We start from the raw sequence: 14,887 nt of genomic DNA on the forward strand, positions 1-14,887 counted from the left end.
CTCTAATAGAAAATCAAACAGCATTCCAGGATGTAGATTTGAACCCTCAGTTTGGGACATTCATCATCACGTGTTTATAAAGGCAAGCGTGAGTTCTAATATACCATATCCATTTAACAAAAGAAATGCACATCTTATTAGATGGACTGTTGAATTACCAAACTATAATGGGCAACTCGGAACAAAGAGTGATTGTAGGACCCTATGTTTTCTCTTCAAAAGCAATGAGGTCTCAGTAAAAGACAATCAACTGTTTTTCAAAAGCAATATAGCAAGTGGCTGCTCTGGAGAACTTACAACGCCGAACCTAATAGTAGTGTTACCTCTTGAAACCTTCAAAAAGATCCACTTAGCCTAGTTCTTATAGACAGCAAGCTCCAAAAACATGGGTTTTACAGAATCATAACAATTCAGGAAAACTAGTAGAAAGCCTAATTTGTATCTTTTAGGACTGTAGCCTGTTTTACTTCCCACTTGAAAGGGACAAACTTATAGATGACTTTGTAAATGGGGGCCATCAGTATACCCATCAGGATACCTGAAGAGTCTAATAAATTCATTCTAGGTTTCCTTCATAGGTCATAAGGAAGTACTTTATTCTGGACTTCGCCTAAAATTCTCTGGTTGCTACTTCTTACTTGCTTGGAATTCCCCAAAACTTGCTTGGAAAATTTGGGCTCTGGATTTTTTTTATGGTTGATTTCCCATGCTTTGTTCCTCATATGAGCCACCATCTAAAAGTCTCTGCCATTGTGGTCTCATCTGGCTGGTCAATATTATATCACCAAAGTATGATATACATAAATGTTCTCAGAAAAATAAATCTCTTTCAAGTCTCTATCCACCATAATGTGACAGTATGAGGGATAGTTCAGGTAGCCCTGGGGAATGACAGCTAAAGTAGGTTCTGTGACTTTCATTCTGCTCCCCAGAGTATCTATTTAAACTAAAAAATATTTTCCCAAGCCACAATTATCCCAGCTCTTTCCTGCATAGTGGCAGAGACCCACATCTAAAGACTAATGCAGATCCTTCTTAAATCTCACAAAAGCTATGCTTTTAGTATTTTGGCTAGGGAAGATCAATGATCATTAGCCAATATGATTAAAAATAATCACATAGAAAATGATTAATCTATTTTTGAAGAAAGATTGGTATGATGTCAAGGCACCAACTATATTTAATATATACAGTATTAGCAAGACACTGGTTATAAGAACTCAAGGAATGAAAAATTACATCTGTTAGCCTAAAGAGTTATGTTTTTTAAGTGTCCTGATCTTCAAAATGATGAGGTTGCTTTTTCACTATCCAAGTGGATTACTAAAGATGTACAAGCTAAAAATTGATTCACTTCCATGGCATGAATTTTACTTAGGACAAAATATATTCTATAGTCAAAAAGTGTCAGACCATGATTGAGGCCTGTGTTTATGTCAAAACTACTGATGGCTCTTTGTTCTGTCTCTTTTGTGTTGATTTTACCAGGAACTACAATAACCACATCCATAAGGCCACTAATGCCCAGCATCAACAGATCTATCAAATTCTCCCAAAAATGATGGAATCATGAGCCTGGAGGTACAGACAAATGTCTCAAAAGTTGTCAATAAATTTATTGCAGACATCATTGAAAAAGACTTGACAATATATTTCCCTTCTCCATGATATATTTGTTCAAAAAGTTGAGATGTTCAAGAAGCTCAAGTTTGAGTTGAAAAAGCAAATGTAATTATATGAGGAAAGTGATGGTTCTGAAAACCCTTCAGGAGATAAAACAGGCACAAATATAGAAAGCTCTGAGGGATACCAGCCACTAGATCAAGAATCTGTCTTAAAATAAGAACTTTTAAAAATTGGAAAGCAAAAACATATCATTTAAAAAATAATAATGAAGTCTGAAGTTATTTGGGTGGGTCTTTATTTAAAAGGTGAAATCTAATTGTTCCTGAGACATACTGTCTATGGACTGTGGAAATCTTTGGGAAGAGGGCCTCCATAAATCCAATTTGTCAAACCCATTTCCTTTAGGAATATCACCTCTTCCCTTCCAGATCCCCATTGGCTATTGGCTGCAGTAAGAATTCATTTTTAGTAAATGAAACAAACATAAAGCTTGAGAGAGATTCTGAATAATTAATAATCAATTTACTAATTAGGCTAGCAAATAATAAATTAAGGTCAGTGTTCTCTCTTAGTAACCAAAGACAAAACAATGGAGAGCCCTAAATGCTTAAATGCTTTTGGAAAAGGAGATGCCCCTAACATGTGAAAATCACCTGACTGGTGAACAATTAATAAGTAGATATACTTTTTTTTTTTTAAATGAGGAAATGGACTAAAAGCCCTCAGCCTCTCTCCTGAAAAGAACTTGGCTTATTCTTGAGACTTAGCTTCCAGGGGCAACTAGGTGACACAGTGGATAGAGCATCAGCCCTGAACTCAGGAGAACCTGAGTTCAAATCTGGCCTCAGATGCTTAATACTTCCTAGCAGTGTGACCCTGGGCAAGTCACTTAACCCCAATTGCTAGAGAAAGAGAGAGAGAGAGAGAGAGAGAGAGAGAGAGAGAGAGAGAGAGAGAGAGAGAGAGAGAGAGAGTCACATAAAAAGAGATAAAGAGCATTCCCTCTCCAGAGGTGCTAATAAATATAGTTAACTATTAAAGTAAATTCTCAGAGTAGACTACCAAGGACATCCTCACCTTTGTCTCTAATAGACCAAGCCTTCAGGAACCATTAAATCAAGGTCTCCCCAAATTTCTGTTTGAACTTTTCCTGTTACCACTCCAGCAATCTCCTTCCAAATTCTTGCTTCAAAAGTTCCCCAATCTCTTGGCCAAACCTGTTCTCCTTCTGTCTCAAGAGCCCCTGTATCAGGGACTATAGGTTGGGTTCTTAGCTAGGCTCCCTCAGTTCTCATCCCCATCAGGAAAGAACCCTTTATTTGCATGTCCATCAGTTTTGGTAGCTGCTTCTAATGAAGCGCAACATCATGAAAGTGAAGATCATCTGGAAAGAATTTGCAGAATCAAACTATTTCAAGCCAAGGGGCAAATCATTATATAATACTTTAACAAGGGGGCTAAGTTCCCTAGCAAAACTCATAACTTTCCCCTCATAAAATGGGACTTTTTATAGGAAAGGACTCAGAATAAGGTATGGTAACTGCTAATTGTGTGTCTCAGTAAGTCTACTGGTGGTTGTGGCTACTCTGTTTTTACAAGATAACCTCAGGAGTTTATATCTATAGCTTAACATACAGATTGTAAGGTAACTGTGGGCATTAGTACAAAATAGTTCTGTCTTTCCAACATAATTCTGGCAATATAAGATAATTCTACAAGGTCAGTTTGTTCCTCACTGGGGCCCACTTAGATACTGGATTATTGCCAAGGATATGGCCTTTGTTGGAAGCCCTTCACCCTTTCACTTCTAGACTTTCACTGTATGTTTCCTGAAATCTAAGACCTCTATCTCTAGCTGATACAAGTCCCAGCCCAGTTTACTTTTAGTCTAATTATGCTGGTAGTACAATTTATGCAAAACAGTTAACAACAACAAGGATTATTGGACTTGACACTTTCTTAATTCTCCTAGGCAGCCTCTGCCAATATCATCTGAATTAATCCTTCTGTGTGTCCACAGATAGGACTCCTATACATGATTATAGGGACTTCAGAGGGTACAGTAGAAGAACAGAACGAAACTGAGACTTGAGTGGGAATAAAGTAAGGTTAGAATAAAAAGGCTGAAAAAGTAGACTGGGGTGAAGTTTTAAAGATCTTTGCATGCCAAACAGAGAAATTTATATTTGATTCCAGAGACAGTGAGGAATTATTGATTTTTTTAAGCAGACAAGTGATTTGATCAAATTTATTCTTTAGGAAAATCAGTTTGATGGTTGTGATGAGAATAGCATTTTCTCCTAGGCAACTAGCAACTCTATCTCAGAAAAAGAGATAGAATATTGCTAGTTGTAGGATGAGGATATTAAACCATTTGACTGAGAATTCAAGCTTCAAAGTTTTTATGATAACATCAGAAAGGAAATTTTGTCCCTGTAAATACTGGTTAGCAGATCCCCAAGGGCCTAAGTGAAGCTTATATTTAATGCCAATTCCTTTATCTCATTTCTAAATGATGGAAGTTCCTGCACAGTAAGGTTACCTAATAAAGACAAGAGATGAGCAATGTCGTTTCTGATGCTGAAGGGACTATTTAGTGAAGGTCTGCTCCAGAGATTATCTGGTTTATCAATAATAGGACTCCCTAAGTCTGGAGCAATAAAGAACAGTAGAGTAGCAGAAAGTCAAGGAAGAGTCACAGGAAACTCTTAAGTCAGTTTGCAATAAAGAGAAAAGCCCTTCAAAGTCATTCTCTGAGCAAGGACCAGAGCAGTACATGCATTCTTGACAGTCAAATCTCTGGGCTTCCACTTTAATGGCATTTGAAAGCAATGGTTGGTACTCTTCACAATAATGTTTACACTCAAGGTGGCTATCATAAAATCACTGAATTAGGAGTTAGAAGAGAACTAGATAATATAGTCCAACCTATAAACAACAAAGGAATCCTCACTATAACACCCCCAAATGATTGTCTAGCCTGTGATATGTCTTCAAAGGAGAGAGAACCTATCAAATGTCCAGGCTGCCCAATATACCTTGGGACAATTCTTAATTGTATTATTTTACTTTTTAGTTTTCATATTTTAAATTTTTATTATTTATTTATTTATTAGAATTTTATTTGCTTATTTTATTTTATTATGGAATAAAGCAAGCCATTCTATAATACAGCATAAATTTTTTACCAAAAAAAAAAAGATTGCACATGAAACTATAATCTATTATACACTACTTGCTATTCCTTTTAAATATATAATGAAGTTATCGTATAATTTTTCCCTTTTATCTTTCTCCCACCACCCTAGAGATGGCTATTAGACACAGATATATGTGTATGTGTGTAAAATCATTCTATACATACTTCAGTTTATCAATTCTTTCTCTGCAGAGCTCTAATTTGTAAGTTTTTTTTCCTATCAGACTATAATTTGCTTCTTTATAATTTTATCTATTGTTCCTGCTTCTGTCTTCTGAAATCAAACAAACAAGTATAATCTATCTTCCATATAATAACTCTTCAAATAATATACTTAAAGACACCCTATCTCACCTCATACCATTCTTATCTGTATATGAATCAAATTTCATGCTAGTGAAGTAGAAATTCAATTCCTTGAGGACCTCTACTGCATATCTTCTCCCATCGTAAGAAATAACTGCTTTATCCCTTAAAAAAAAAAAAAAAAAAAAATATATATATATATATATATATATATATATATATATATATATATATATATATATATCTTAGGGCTTAACACAGCATCTGGAATGTGGTACAATAGGACAGTGACTGATCAAATGATTTCAATGATTAAAGGGAACAAATTGCACAATTAGAAAAGTCTTTCTACCAATACTGCAATTTGGCCTAAGGAACTGAGAATGAGAAGTTAAGTGACTTAATCTAAAGTCACACAGCCAGTACATTAAGAGAAGCCAGGTCATCTTTCTAACTACCCACTTGCAGTGTCACTCACACATAATAGATGTTTAATAAATACTTTCTGCTGTCAAAGAATATGAACAGACAATTTTCAGATGACAAAATTCAAGCCATCCATAGTTATATAAAAAAATGCTCTAAATCACTATTTATTAGAGAAATTTAAATTCAAACAACTCAGATACCACATCATATCTTTCAGATTGGCTAAGATAACAGGAAAAGATAATGATAAATGTTGGAGGGCGTATGAGAAAACTGGGACACTAATGCTTTGTTGTGGAGAGCATTCTGGAGAGCAGTTTGGAACTATGTCTATAGTTCTAGGCATAGGAACTAGGGCTATAAAACTAAGCATACCCTTTGACGTGGCAGTGCCTTTACTGGAGTCTGTATCCCAAGGAAATCATAAAAGAGTTTTCCCACAAAAAGAAAAAAGAAAAAAAAAAAAAGGAGAAAACTGATGTGAGAGATTATGAAGGTGAAATTAATAGGACTTGTCAACTTATTGTCTGGGGCTGGAGGCAGGGATTGGTGCTGGGGACAACTAATCAAGAATGACCCTATGGTTTTAACCCTGGGTGACTAGAAAAATGATGGTACCACCCATAAAAATGGGCAAATTGGCAGAAAGAAGACAAAGTATGACTTCAGTTCTGGAGATTCTAATTTTGAGGTGTCAATAGCACAGTCAAGAAATAGTTGTAAGTTGAAGATTAAACTTCAAGGAAGAGATTGCAAATGGTGAGGGAGACATCTCTATAGAAGTTATATTTAAAGATGAAGATGACAATAGAGAAAGAAGAGGACTTAAGAGCAGAATGTGGAGGAATACAATGTGGGTAGAAGGAAAATAAGTCAAGAAAGGAAAATCAAAAAGTGGTAGGAGAAGACCCAAGAGAGATCAGTGTCACAAAAGGTAGTCAACAGTATTAGCAGCCATAATGAGGTCAGAAGAATGAGGATAGAAACAAAAGCTAATAAATGTAATGAGGAGGTCATTTAGTGGCCTTGGAAAGACATTTCAGGAAAATGATGAAGACAAAGCCAAAATTGCAATGAGTTGATGAGTAGGTAATACATAGAAATAATGATTGTAGTACACCCTTTCTGGATTCTTTCATGATGTAGAGCAGAAAAGTGAATTTCTGTTTGTTTTAGGATGGAATTTTAGGTATTAAAATGGATACCTCTATTGTCCTCCTCTTGTGTACTTTTAATCTTTCTAGCTTTCTAGCTTTTTCACCTATCTTAAATTAAGTGAGATAAGATAAGGGTAAAGAAACAAAAAACAAAACAAACAAACAAACAAACAAAACCCATTGTGAAAAACAACTTTGCAAGTACATCCCAGATCAGAAAGACACCTAACAAAAATCTCTCTCACTTTGGTGGTCCCCTGCATTTGTCTGATAGCCTGATATTCTCCTTAAAAAAAAAAAAAAAATTGCCATTCTCTGGAAATTTTATCAAATAATAAAGAATAACCATTTGTAGTCCAACTAATGATAAATCCAATTTTGAATTAGAAGTGGCCTGGTACTAGAGAAAGAGTTCCAAACTAGTATTCAAGAGAATAGGGTTTGAGTTCTGGCTCCTCTATTTATTAACTGTGATCATAAGTAAATTGTTTCTTCCCTCTACAATTTTGTCAGTTGAAAGATGGGAAACTGTCAATTCCTACCTAGCTATAACATTGAAAAGTTCTGGTAAGAGGCAGAATGATACAAAAGACTTGAATTTGAATTCTGATTTTTCAACTAGCTACTCTTGCTGAGGTTTAGCAAGTCACTTAACTTCTTTGAACCTCAGTTTACACATCTATAAAAATGGGTTGATTTTATTAGGTGATTTCTAAGGTACCTTCTAATTCTATTTCTATCTATGATGTATGATATTAGAAATGCTACAAGCACAAAGCTGCCACTCCAGGTCATTATATTTCTTTTTTCCAGCAATGAGACTGATAAATTATTTCTCTATGCTGATGTTATCCACAAGTTTTTCATGGAAATCAAGACAACTTTGCCTTGACTAGAGAGAGAAGTTTCCCTATCAAATCAAGTTCCTGTGATTTGCATTGATTATCCACAATCTTTGCTTTGTTATTTTAATTGTTCTTCCTCCCTTAAATAAGATTCATCTTGAAAACAGAAGTACATCTCTAGGGAAACTTTCAGTTTAATTCCATTCAGCAGATACCCCTAATCACATACTGGCCACCTAGGGAGATCATTGTGCTTAGTGAAAAATAAAGAGGTGCTTAAAATTGGGTTTACATCCAATTAAGTTTATGAACCCAAGTTACAGTAGGAAGGAATTCCTTTCATGAAGAGAACTTTCCACATTTCTTAATTTACAGTTTTATATTTGAAACTGACTTTTCTGCACCCAAGGAGATCTGAATAATTGTGATGTTATTAAAGAAAAAGTGGCAAAAACAGGAACTAATTTGAAATTTGAGAGACAGCACAATATAGGGAGGAAAAAAGAGCACTAAGATCCTAAAATTGATCCTTAATAGCCTGTGACATTTGAGAAATCATTCCACCTGTCTTGACTTAAATTTTCTCATATGTAAAATATAAAAGCTGAACTACTAGGTAAATAAAAAATGATTAAGCACTTACTATGTATCACATGTTGTACTAAAGCTTTGAGATACCAAACTATCTCAGATTGCTCCAAGTGCTAAGGGAGGCAAGGAGAAAAAAAAAAAAATTGAACTCAAAATCTTACAAAAATGAATGTTGAAAACTATCTTTACATATAATTAGGAAAATAAAATACTACTTAAAATTTTTTTTAAAGCTAGAGATACCAAAAGGAAATAAAAATAGTATTTGGCCCCAATAAAATACTATTTGAAATTTTTTTTAAAGCTAGAGATATCAAAAGAAAATAAAAATAGTGTTTGGCCCCAAGAAGCTTATATTCTCATGAGGGAAACAACATATATATCAGTACAAAGAAGATAAATGAAGAATAGATGGAAAATAATCTTTGGGAGGATGAAACTTGTAACTGGGAGGAATAGGGGAAAAAACAAATCTTTTGAAGGAGTTGGTGTTAGAGCTGAATCTTAAAAAAAAAAAAAAAAAAAAAAAAAATTGGGATTCTACCAATTGAAGGTTGGGATAGAGGGTATTCCAGGAATAGAAAATGGCAAGTGCAAAAGCCCAGAGAAAGAAGCTAGTGTTATATTAAAGAAAGGGTAAAGTGGCCAAAGTGGCTAAAAGGAAGTTTGTCCTAAAGAAAGCAGAATATAAGAAGATTGAAAAGGTAAGAATGCATCAATTTTGAAGAGATTTAAATGTCAAGCAAAGGATGGATCCCTTCCTGAATCTTCCTCTAAGTCATTCCCACTACTCCACCAAAGGTTCTTTCATAGGTCTTCTTTTCTTTTCCCTCTATATTATCTTATAGGGTGATCTAAACAGCTCCAACGGGTTTAATCATTATCTCAGATCTATGTATTCAGTCTTAACCTCTCTCTTGACTACCAGTGGTATATCACCAATTAGCTCTTAGAAATCTCTAACTTAGACTTCTCTTAGACCCAGTATGAACAAACCAGAACTCATTATCTTTCCCCAAAACCTGCTCCTGTTCTAAACTGTTGCTCCTGATGAAGGTGCCATCATTCTCCTAATACATGTGACTCACAAATTCATCGTCATTGAGTTCCCCATCACATTCATCATATATATCCACTCTTGCTATTTTGCCATTTCCAACTTCACAGTATTTCTTGTTTACATTCCCTTCTCTCTCAATACAGCCATCAACATGTTATAGTATGCCCTCAGCATCTCATTAATAAACTGTTATAGCCCTCTCTTTGGTCTTCCTGCCAATACACCTACCAAAAGTCACCTTCCTAAAGCACATTGTCCCCTTGTTCAATAAACTCCAACAGCTTCCTCTTCCTTCTAAGATCAACTATAACTACTTTAATTTGATTTTTAAATTTTTTACAAAATGGTACCTTCTTACCTTTCTACCCTTCTTAAACTTTACTCCCTTTTAAGTACCTTTTGATCCAGTAACACTGGTTCTTCTTGCTACTCCTGGCATACAGTATTCCATCTTCCAACCAATCTGCATTTTCACTGACTATGCCCTGCCTAGGATGTTATGCTTCTTCATCTCCACCTCCTGAATTCTCTGGCTTCCTTCATTGAAGACCTAATTCAAATCTCATCTTCTAAAAGAGGTCTTTCCTAGGTTTCCACTCCATCACTCCCTTCTACAACTGCCTACTTTATCTTTCTTTCCATTTATACTGTATTTATCTTAAATGTATATTTCTTGAGTGTTTCTCTACCATTATAACAATGAGCTCCTTGAGTACAGTGATCATACATTTTTTTTAATATCCCTGGAACCTAGCAGAGTAAGAACTTAATAACTTTTTAACTACTGACCAATTAATTCACTTCTTTAGGCCTCCTTTTTCCCATCTATAAAATGAGGGAATTGAGCATCATGACCTATTAGATTCCTTCGAGCTCTCAATCTATGATCCTAAATTACAAGTGAGTTGCTTGTATACATTAATGAAGGAAAGAATTACGACAGGAATTCTCTACACTAATGAAGCCATAGGTCAACTCCCCCCCACAAGAAAAAAGTGTTAGGAAGTTAATGGGTTACCACTTCCAGAAATACTCCTATATTAAAAGAGAGCATCTGGAAAAGAAATGCTTAATCCAAAAGAATGAATCAACAACAGTAAAGTTTAGGATCTGAATACAGGTGATATATGAAAGCTGGATGACTTCTTGGTACTGACTTTGACAATCATGTTCATGACACATTGCTGATGTTCATGTAGGAGGACGAAGTAGTATATAAATATGAGAAAATGAAAAAGAAAGGAAATGGAAAGGGGATATTAGCTGGGTGTGCCACATTCTTCCCATTCTATTTATCTGGCCATAAAAAAAAAAAAAAGAGTCAGCCAGGTTTCTGTAGGAGAGAGCCTCTAGGACTTTCTCTCTTGCCAAGTTGTTTCCTCCTTTTTGCTAATAGAGTGTTATTTAAATTTTGCTACCAGAGTGCCAAGACTATTTAAATCAGCCTCAATCAGAGAAATTAGACATATTGATGAAAGCAGTTCATTTCCAAGTAAGCAATAATATCTACCCGAGTATAAGGTACTGCCTCACTTTAATTCCAGGGAACACTATAAATAAACTGATCACCTGAAACGTCACCAGGTAGATAAACTCAGATTTTCGTACTGAGTTGTAGTTCAGTCATGTCCCATCTTTCATGCTCTATTTGGGATTTTCTTGGCAGGCATATTGGAGTATTTTGCCATTTCTTTTTCCAGCTCACTTTACAGATGAGGAAACTGAGGCACAGGGTTAAATGACTTGTTACAACAAGTACATATATGAGGCCATATTTGAACTCAAGAACATGCATATTCTTGATTTCAGATCTGACACCCTATCTATCCACTGTCCCACCTAGCTGCACCTTTTCATATTCAGTATCTTCTCAGCTTAACCCTCAATGGCCTCTCCCTTCTGATTGGAGGGCTGGAGAATGAAGCATTCAAATCTTTTCAAAGCCTTCTTTTAGATAGGACTCAATCCATTTTCAATCAGCAATTCCACTTGGTTTTAATCCATAGAACATCTTGCCCAGTCCCTAGAAGTTCCTTATCTTTTCAGCTTCTTTTTGTGAGCTGTCTTCCTCCATTAGATTGTAAATACCCTGAGGACAGGAAGTGTATTTTTTTTTCCTAATTTTTTTCCTCAGTAAATGCTACGGTCTATGCCTGGAACATAGTAGACACTTAATAAATATTTATTGAATGGATTAATATGGGTATTTACCTGGTAACTTGAGCAACTAACTAGTATAAAACTATTTAGAGCTCCAACTAAATCCAAACAATTGTGAGCACTTTTTGAAAGTAATGCACTCATAAAAATAACTCAGATACATTGTAAACATAATAAATGAGAATAAAATCTATTTAAATGTACCTATAACATATTTGGTTTTTCGAAATAAGGTCAATTGCCTTCCTAAAGCAGCAGAAGTAGAATTTACTTTGAAAGGGATAGACGAGTCACAGGTAATCACTCTGAAGACTCAAGATGATCCATTTATTGAGAAAGATGATAGTGGAAATAAAAAAAATAAATAAACATGGAGAATAAAGTCCAAGGACTTCTGGACACTCTTTAAATTTATATAATTTAATAGTAATGTTAATAAATTGATGCTAATTCATTCAGGGTTAACAAGTAACTAATTTCCATTTCCTCAATCTGAATGCAAGATCTAAGGTACTTCATTAATTCTTCTCAAATACAGCTAAAAGATAATAAAGTATAGCTAAGCTCAAAAATAAATGAGGGTGTTTTTATTGGTCCTGACCAAATAACATGGTAATATATTTAGTAAAATAATTCTTTCGTCTCTTGAGGAAAATTTTATCACTGGTAGAAACTGCTTTATGCTTTTCCAAAGATTACTTATATCCCATGTTGTATCTCTTTCAATATATTATGAAATTTCTAGGGACTAAAACAAAAATGGATTCTGTTAATACCCCCTCACAAATTATATGTATTTTTCCTATAAATTTTTATTTGCCATAATTAGCACTTATTTGAATAATAACTGACTTTGTAAAATATTTTTTTTTTGGACAGTTGTGCACATTTTAAAATAATGCATTCAGTACCAACTCCCAATAAGACAAAACGTATAATGGCATTAAAGAGTAATTTGGATATTTTACTGACTTTATATTTTGGCAATGTTTCATGCCTCATTTGCCATAAAACTCATTAGATTAGTGCAATACCATGTTTTAATGCAATAGGTTCAGACTTATTTTTCAAATAAGTTGAGCCCTGCTTGTTTTTTGTACTTTCATGCTTGAGTTCATAAATTGCCAAGTTTCCCCTCTTTTGTTTGCTCTGTTTTCCTTTATGTACCATTTGTTGGTGGTACTCTCTTTTGAGAAAGAAGGGGATAGAAAGCAAATTATCCCCTTGGGCTTATGAATTAAAGTTTGCCTTTATACGATCTGCAATCTCTATAATATTTTTATACATATTTCTACTTAGCCTTCTGTTTGAGACAAGAGCACATGCACTAAGATATGCAAATGTCAATGAGGAAGAAATTCAAAAATAATGATTGAGCCTGAGCCTGAGAGTTAGCTTAGATCTCATTAGTGACCAGATAGATAGGCTTGGCAAATTTAATAACTCCTGCAGTAAACCCTCTGCCCCATGATGCAGCAGGGGACTTCATCACACTCAAACATTATCCTGAAGAAACTGTCCCTCCCCCCATCCACCCTTTGCAGACTTGTTCTTGTGTGATGTAGAGGGAGGATTGTAGTGCTGTCCTGATGGATGACAGTGTTAAAGATAACACTACCATTATTTATATTTTCCTGTGCATATACTAGACTCTGTTCACAACCTTCAAAAGTCCTCAAGTGTCTAAAATGTCCTCCCTGTTACCTCTAACATAGCTCCTTATACACACACACACACACACACACACACACACACACACACACACACATATAAAACACCTAAATCTTTCAAGATGCTATTCAAATTTTAATTCACATATGAGATTTTCCTGTGAGAGAAAAAGATTGTGAGATTTTCCTAAGAGTATCTGAGATCAAATTTAAACTCAGGTCCTCCTGACTTCAGAGCTGGTGCTCTAGTCACTGTACCATCTAACTGTCCCAAGATTTTTATTTTTCCTTCTAACCCTGATCTAACTTGATCTTATCCTCCATTAAACTCAGAACATTCAGTTCACGCCACTCAACTGCCATATATTCACAAAAGAGTCATAGATTTTACAACTGGAAAGGAGTTAAAGTTCATAAAATCCAACACTCTACTCATTTTTTTAAAACAGAAAAACCTAGATACATAAAGTGCCTTGCTTCACCTAAGGTCACACAAATGCTAAATGTCAGTCAAGGGTATATTGATGCCTTTTCCACCTCTCCAGATGATTATTAAATTTTCTTTAACTAAGAAATTAATTTAATGAAATTAAATTAAATTAAACAATAAAAATTAATTTTAATTAATTTTTAAAATTAAAAATAAGAAATTAATCAAAAATTGAATTATTAAATTTATTAAATTAAAAATTATTGAATTAAATTAAATTATTAAATTGGTTTGTTGTTCTGTTTATTATCTAAACTTTGTTTTTTAAGTACAAGCATTCCTTTCTTCCATTAAATTCCTCCCTCACTGCTTAATTTCATCTTTTTTTTAAAAGATTTTATCCCTTCATATTTAACTCACATCTATGTTCTCTGTTTATATATACTCCTTCTAACTGCCATAATAATGAGAAAATAGTAATGAGTTAAAAGTATCATTCCCCCATGTAGGAATGTAAATAGAAAAATCTTATTAAGTCCCTTATGATATCACTTTCCTGATTATCTCTTTATCCTTCTCCAGAGTCCTGTATTTGAAAATAAAATTTTCCATTCATCTCTGGTTTTTTCATCACAGATACTTGAAAATCTTCTATTTCAATAAATACCATCTTTTCCTCCAGTTTTTCTGGGTGACTATTGGTTGTAATCCTGTCTCTCTTGCTCCAGAATATCATATTCCAAGCCCTCTGATCCTTTAATGTAGACACTGCTAAATCTTGTGTCATCTTGAATGTGGCTTCTCTGTACTTAATTGTTTCTTTCTGGATGCTTGCAATATTTTCTCCTTGACCTGGGACTTCTGAAATTGGCTATAATATTCCTGGGAGTTTTCATTGTGGGATCTCTTTCAGGAGGTGAATGGTGGATTCTTTTGATTTCTATTTTACCTTCTGATTCTAGAGAATCAGGACAGTTTTCTTTGACAGTTTCATGAACAATTGATGTCTATATTCTTTTTTTGATCATGACTTTCAGGTAGACCAGTAATTTTAAAATTATCTCTCTTGGATCTGTTTTCTAGGTCAGTTACTTTTCCAATAAGATATTTCACATTTTTTGTATTTTTTTTTTATTTTGAGAGGTTTTGCTTTATTGTATCTTTATTTCTCATAAAGTCATTAGCTTCCATTTGCTCAATTCTGATTTTTAAGGAATTATTTTCCTCAGTGAGCCCTTGTACTTCCTTTCCTATATGGCCAATTTTGTTTCTTAAGGTATTCTTCTCATTAACTTTTTGTATTTCTTTTTGCACCATTCCAAATTCTTTTCCTAACTTTTCCTCTATCTCTCTTGATTTTCAAAATTCCTTTTAAACTCTTCCATGGCCTGAGCCCAAATCTTATTTTTCTTGG

At 34.4% G+C, this 14,887-nt stretch overlaps 1 pseudogene; it reads left to right on the top strand.

Annotated features, from left to right (window-relative positions):
• Positions 1 to 1,125: 1,125 nt before the first annotated feature.
• Positions 1,126 to 1,843, top strand: LOC141540676 (small ribosomal subunit protein eS1-like; annotated as a pseudogene).
• The last annotated feature ends 13,044 nt before the right edge of the window (positions 1,844 to 14,887 follow it).

This window comes from Sminthopsis crassicaudata, chromosome 4 (genome assembly GCF_048593235.1).
Source record: "Sminthopsis crassicaudata isolate SCR6 chromosome 4, ASM4859323v1, whole genome shotgun sequence".
Lineage (NCBI taxonomy): Eukaryota > Metazoa > Chordata > Mammalia > Dasyuromorphia > Dasyuridae > Sminthopsis > Sminthopsis crassicaudata.